The sequence below is a fragment of the Nothoprocta perdicaria genome, unplaced genomic scaffold (assembly GCF_003342845.1).
Source record: "Nothoprocta perdicaria isolate Ctin4 unplaced genomic scaffold, notPer1 scaffold_160, whole genome shotgun sequence".
Lineage (NCBI taxonomy): Eukaryota > Metazoa > Chordata > Aves > Tinamiformes > Tinamidae > Nothoprocta > Nothoprocta perdicaria.
Genome location: NW_020454761.1, coordinates 365,762 through 372,776, shown reverse-complemented (window position 1 = coordinate 372,776; position 7,015 = coordinate 365,762). Strand labels below are relative to the sequence as shown.

Genomic DNA, 7,015 nt, shown 5'->3' with positions numbered 1-7,015 from the left:
AACAGAATAAAAGGCCTTTGTGGGGAGGATAGAATTAGGCTATTCTCTGTATCTTCAGTTAATATATGGTTTGTTACTCTTTCATAATACAAAATTGTACCTAGAAAGTGGTTCTCAGTGGTTCACTGCCAACAGGAAGGCTGCAGTGTGTGATACTCTCTTAGGCCTTGTTTGGGGTAACGAGGCAGCAAATATGCTTTTTAATCTGTAGGTAGCATCTGGAAGGGCTCTGAAGGACAGAAGTAGAATTAAAAAGGATTTGAGAAATTGTTTAGATTTAAAACAAGCTGCCACTCAGCATGAGCAAATGAAGAGCACACTGAGGAAGAAACTATCACCTGCACAAATACAATAGAGGAAATGGGTAGATATGTAGCAGTTTCACCAGAAAGGATAGGGAGATCAGATAGTGTCACAAATATGTGCCCATGTCATCATGCCTTTGCAAAAATAAATAAAAGACCTTAAAATAAATTTTATTTTGGACTCTAAAACATTCCATTTCACTTACAGATGTTACAGCTTCAGTGTGCAGCCACCCTGGCCACCACACTGTCTCTAAGGGCAGACTATTGCAGAGCAGAGAGAAAAGAACAAGGATAGTTAAATAAAACAAGAAAAATAACTGGGGATGTTATGTTTAGTCCAGAATTTACCAACTGCAACTGTACAAATGACTCAGATGACCACAGGGATCTGCGGACTCCTTCTAAAGGGCCTATGAAAAGCRGAGAAGTGGGAAAAGGCAGTTACCAATAAAATAATTTTCCCTGTCTAGGAATCATAGAATCCCAGTGTGGTTGAGGTTAGAAGGGATCTCGGGCATCATCTATTCCATTCCCCCCCTGCTGAAGCCTAGGGAATGTTCCCAAGGATTGTGTCCAGACAGCTTTTGAACATCTCCAAGGATGGAGATTCCACCTCCTCTCCAGGCAACCTGTTCCAGTGCTCTGCTACCCTCACAGTAAAATAGTTGCTCCTCATGTTCCCGTTAAACTTACCATGTTTCGGTTTGCACTGGTGAAAGAGCTTATTCGTCCCTCCATGCAGGACTCTGGGCTCCCCTTTGAACTCCATGAGGTTCCAGTGTGCCCATGCCTCCARCCTGCCCAGCTCCCTGGTGTATCAGCTGCTTGTCCCAATTTTGCAGCACCTGCAAACTTGCTGAGGAGGCACTTAGCTCCTCTGCACCACCACTGAGGCTCACTAGCCCAAAGAGGCTGGAAACCATTGTCATAGAGGAGACTTGCAGTAACAGACTTAAGACAGGTCAGAAAAATATCTGTATCAAGGGATGGGTCAGATGCAGCTAGCGCCTCTTCATGACAAGGGAAGAATGGACTTCTCTTCCAAGTCCTGTATTTTGCTTCGCTACTTTCCTTGATATGAATGCAGTTGACACGTCGCTCTTGCAAAACAGAAATGAACAGAACMAATCAGAAGTGATCAGTGGAAAAATACACTGATACTCAAAATACACAACATATACTGATACTCACAAATAAAAATGTATTTATTTGAAAACAGCCTAGTTCAAGTCACTRTATCAATTCAACACAAAACTACATTTTCTTGCGAGGCACATTGCCCCAGGGAATCAGGAGTTCAAGAGCCAGATACTTTTTACTTTGCTACCGTTTAGGGACCCTTCTCTTATCACATCCTCCAGGTGACTCCTATTCCTATTACTCATTCTGCATCATCTCCACCCTGGTCAGATGAGATTTTCCATACTGCAGCCTGGGAAATTTCGTCGTATGTGAACTCCAGTTCCTCTCACTAGGGCTGTTCTCGGAGCAAAATGCATTTACAAGCGTGTGAGTGAGACAGCCAGCATCAGAACTAGAGCTGAAGCCCAGGATCATCCTACTGAACACACGGCTTGTTTTGCTCTTGCCAGCATGCTTTATCTCTCTGCACAAGCAGCGCAAAGATAAAGCTGAGACCTTGAAAGCTGCTCCCTCTGCCCYGGAGGAAGTGATTCTCACGGAAAGGACAGAGAGCGGCGGCAACGGCTTGGTGACACTGGCTTCTATCATAAATGACAGGGAGAAAACCAGCAGAGGAGAAGCAAGCAGACAAACTCACAGGCCAAGGCAAACAAGTCCYGATGGGAGTTGCTCCCATCAGAAGTCTGCTCTGTGTTTGGGAGTGGCAGAGTCCAAATGCACTCTCGGGCAATTCTCACGCCAGGAAGAGCTCCAGAAAAAAAAAAAAAATAAAAGGCCCTTTTCTCTTTTAGCGTTAATTAATATCAACAAAGCATGCAAAAAGTAAATTCAAAAGCAACAGGCTTCTTGGAAGCAGCATCGYGAATTTGCAGGGTCCCGCGCTTGTTTGCTGCACTTCATCAGTGTGTAAAATGCTCAGAGACTCATCAAGTAGCCTTGTCCTTTTCCTGCGTGYTCTGCAGATCCATGGGGCTGCAGCTCACTAAAGGCTCAGGAAACACCATATCCTAAAGGGAGACATATAAGTGAAGTGTCAGTTCAGAAATCTCAATTCCTGAGGAGTTAAATTATGGAACTGCACTGGAGAAGATGTTCTGATAACAGAAAATATAAACCAGCACCATTTCAAAGGCAAAGCCTGCAGGAAGCTGACACCATTCTGCACTGCCTTGGAAGACACGTTTTTACTCACCGTTTTCAGGAAAGGGCTAAGTGCCTTTGCTATGGGCAGGACAACCCCTGTGCTGCGTGCCTGCAGTCCGATCGGATCCAGCAGTGATGCTGGCTGGATTCCTGGAGCAAGGGCAAGGTCATGGCTAGAAAAAYCACAGAATCGCAGAATGGTTGAGGTTGGAAGGGACCTCTAGAGATCATCTAGTCCAACCTYCCTGCTCCAGCAGRGACACCCAGAGCATGTGGCACAGGGCTGCATCCAGGMGGGTTTTGAAGACCCACCTGAGAGAGAGGAGGAGACTCCACAACCTCCCTGGSGAGCCTGYTCCAGGCGCTTGGGCTGTGGTTGTGCCCAAGCGCCCTGCCTGGCACTGCACACGCACAACGTGCCCCACGACACTGCCCCACCACGCTGCCCTCCTCCAGCCCTTCTCTAAGCTCTCCGAGCTGCGTCGGGGCTGGGGGAGCGATGCAAGTCCCTGCTCTTACAGCCTGTCACGGGGGCCCACGGAAAGGCTGGCGATCTTAGCTCTGTACCGGCACGTTTTAATGCACAGTTGGTGTCTGCACGGCTCAGGTCAACTCTATGAATCAACTCTCTGCTGTTGTTGCATCAGGAGGATCATTTCACAGAAAAAAAAAAAAAAAAAAAAGATGGATGAATCAAGAGGCAAACAAGTGGAATATCAGTAAATTTTGTAAATAAGTCTCATTCTTGTGATGTTCTACAGGAAAATGTATAACCATAGGAAGTGTTTGGGCTACACTCTGAGTATTTGCTCCACTGAGAGTTGGGAAGACCCAAAGTCCATCTGCCCTTTTCTTCCCACCACCAGGACTCCCATGCCACATGTAGCAGGGACACGAGGAGGGTCTCCCTCCCCTTTCACATCCTTCCCTCCATCTGCTCCCAGACAAACCAGTCTTCCCACAGCAGGGAAGGAACCAAGAGCAGCCTGGGCTGAGGATCCAGCACCAGGTTGAAAGGCTACACCACAGGTTTGAAAGACTACGAAACAAAAAAATAAAGGTTCCCAAAGAAACAGAGTAAGAATCCGCTGTGAGCTCTCCCTGGAATGAGGGATGTGCTGTCATTTTCCAGTGCTCTCAACTGCCTGCAAGAAGCGGGAGTCCTGATTGGCAGCAGGGGAGCTCAACTCATTTCCTCCCTCCTTTGAAAGTCATTAGGATCAGAGCACTATGTGCATCAGAAGCGCCAAATTAAACACCCGGCACAAGATCAACCCCCACCAGCCTCCGGGATTTTGCAAATTAAGTTTTCCAGTGAAAGAACTTGCMATTTGTTTTCATTGTTAATAATGATTTAACCATGCCTACTTTTAAAGCACAAGATCATCAAAACACGAATTTTCTTTTTTAAAAATAGCTAACAAAGTGGTAGCTAGCAAATATTTCACTACTCCATGTTACAACTGCAAAATTATAATATGAGTATGAGCCTCCACACATACTATGATATGTGTGGAGGCTACTAGTCAGTATGGTTTAGGTTTGTGAGTGAATGCCAAGCCTCCTATAGAGCTCCCAAGGGCTCTAGATGAAGGAAAACAACAGATTGCCAATGAAAGACAAACCAGCCTGAAGAGTTTGGGCATCAGAGGTAATAAATAAGTACAAATTTGAGGGGTTTTGAGGTTTTGTGTGGAGCTACCATTTTATTCTGTGGCRTTTTCGCAGAAACTAACTTTCAAATTAGGAGTGGTACCTCTCTTGGTCATTAAATCTGTCAGTGATACTGGCATTGCCAAGCATTAGTAGAACTGGTTGGAAAGGGTGGTTATTAAACCATCAGAAGTAGTGGGAAAACAGGGAAAACGCAACAGCAGAGCCAACCTGCCCAATCTTTTTGCCTGCAGATCAAGAAAGTCTCGCACCTCAGAGGGTCCCAGCCTGCTGAGACACTTCAGATGCTGCGCGATAAAGCGCAACAGGGTCTCTACRCTATAACCACATTCTTAAATGTTTTGATGTCAACCACATACAGATAATCTAGAACACTGTAGCAATACTTAAAAATACCATGAAGCAAAGAATAAATAGAAACTGTGTGTCTGCTGTTTCACTAAACCATCATCACCTTTGCCATAAAATGTGCTGTTTTGGCTTAGGTTGCTGGATTTCTTTATAAAGCRAGACATTTAACACTGGGAGAAAAACAGTGGGGAACCAGTCTCCTAGCTCAGGGTGCCTAGGAACGATAGCAAACTTTCTGAATTATTACCACATATATAGAAAAGTACAGAATGATAAACACAGAAAGTAGAAATAAACATAAAAATAGAAAACCACTCTAAATCTATGATTTATATAACTTGTGAAAACAGTTATTCAGATTCTGTAGAAATCTGAATAAAGAAAATCAAAGTACAACATATCATGTACWGGAGGTATTCATTCAAAAGATAAAGCTGGGATTCCTTACACTAGGAATTTTCAGATATATGTTCGAATACTACCAAATTACCCCAAACTATACAATTTATGTCTACTGCAAGTGCTACTAGGAATTTAGCTGCAAATGACATTTCTAGATTCCGCAAGTTTGCCCATTTTTTTACTTCTTCATCTCCTACTGACTTTCCACACCCAGCATCTTTCACACAACGTGACCMAGGCAAGCTTCTAAAACAAAGACAGAAGAAACCTTCCTTCCTGGCAGAAGGAAGCTTTCTGAGACAACAAGGATGCTTTCCCCAGGTGTTGTTAAGGATTGGCACCACGCACCGTCACGCAAGTGGAAGAAGAGGGAAGGGAGATGTAAAGCAAGCACAGTGCCAGATCGCTGCACTTCTGAGAGGAGTGAATTCCACAAAGGACTAAATTAAATTATTTTCTCGATGGGCACGTAAGTGCATATCACTATGGAAAACAGAACGATGTATTATTAGATAACTGGACCAGGTATCATTAGCTCTCTCATATCCTAGTTTATGCAGGCCACTGTGGAGCAGCTTTGCCCCTTTTCCAGCTGCAGATGGACTCCACAGCAGCCGTCCTGGCTCATCTATTTGAGACACTGTTTGGGAGGTCCTCTCTGCACCATTAGCCCCACGTCTACAGTCTACAGAGGTGCTACAGCCTGTGGTCCCAGGAGAGCCCTGAAACAAGTGAGCCCATTTACACACCTCMTCTTTTAATGGCTTGGGAAATCACAGCTTGTGCACGGGCTCCAGGACTGAACAGGTCTGCAAAAATTCACCCTCGTGGCTCCTCCGCAAGCCAGATACACTGACCTACTTACCTCTTGCAACCACGTTCAGTTCTGTAATACTGAGCTAATTAAAAAGAAGTAGAAGGACTTAGATGCAAAATCTGTGGATATGCATAGCTTGTACGTGCTTATGTATCATGTTTGTGCTTCAGACCTTCCTCTGTTAAGGTCTAGCTCTCATTGGATCACACTTATATTCTAAAGAAAATTGAGCTAGAGGATATTTGCAGACTAAACATTTTAGACCTCAGTGGGGGACTTTATTTCCTGCTGTTTTGAAAGCAGTTTAATGCAGTGAAATACATGCTGGAGGTAACAAGCACATCCCAGGATCTGTCACGTAGTGATCGATTTCCCTGTTTCCCAAGCAGATCATAGATAACTAATTTCAGTCAAGGATAGTCAAGGATTCTAAACTACYAGAGCCATTTTTTCCTGTCCTATGGGTGAGATACAGCCGATTTCTGATCTAAAAGCAGTCTTGTACAGAAATGGCTCCCTGCAAATTCCCCCAAGAAACGCCTCCCTCGGGGAAAGCTTGGGCAGCATTTGCCATGCACCCTTCCCAGTGTTTGCCATGCACCCTTCCCAGTGTTTGCCATGCACCCTTCCCAGTGAAGCGAGGTCGGCTTTACCTCTGCCTCGCCCTCCTTCAGGCAAAGTGCTCACAAATGCTGGCAGCGAGCGCTCACTCCCACAGCTGCTCCAGTCTCCCCTCTCTCCAGGCCGCCCTGGTCCCCGCAGGCAGCTCCACTAGAGGCAATTTTCACCTCTGTGAAATTTCCCCCGAGTTCAGCAACGCGACCTACAATTGGCAGGAGCAGCTGTAAACCCAGGGAAGCAGCTGCGCTGACCTCAAGCCTGCGTCCAGCCTCGCAATCACCACCTGGGCAGCTGTATGATCACCTGTAAGGGGAAAGGAGCTCTACAAGTGCAAGAAGAAAGCTGTAACACCGAGGCACTGCTCTACAGCAGTTTGATTCCACAAGGGCTTTCAGGAAGTTTGTGGCTCTCCATGTGCTGCCCCACAGTACTAAACTAGGAAGCAAAAACTAGCAGAAGAAATACGTTCTTGTTTTGACTGCAGTGGAATAGCCAAATTCATTGAAAACACAAAATCAGACTGAAAAGTAATAARGTAAGGTAATTCCAGTATTTT

At 45.2% G+C, this 7,015-nt stretch overlaps 1 long non-coding RNA gene across 1 annotated transcript; it reads right to left on the bottom strand.

Moving 5' to 3' along the window:
- Positions 1 to 1,508: 1,508 nt before the first annotated feature.
- On the bottom strand, positions 1,509 to 6,536 carry LOC112944148. The gene is made up of 3 exons (XR_003248719.1): positions 6,492 to 6,536; positions 2,644 to 2,767; positions 1,509 to 2,458 (listed from the first exon to the last, which is right to left on the bottom strand). It is a non-coding gene; the product is annotated as an uncharacterized LOC112944148 (long non-coding RNA).
- Positions 6,537 to 7,015: the final 479 nt, after the last annotated feature.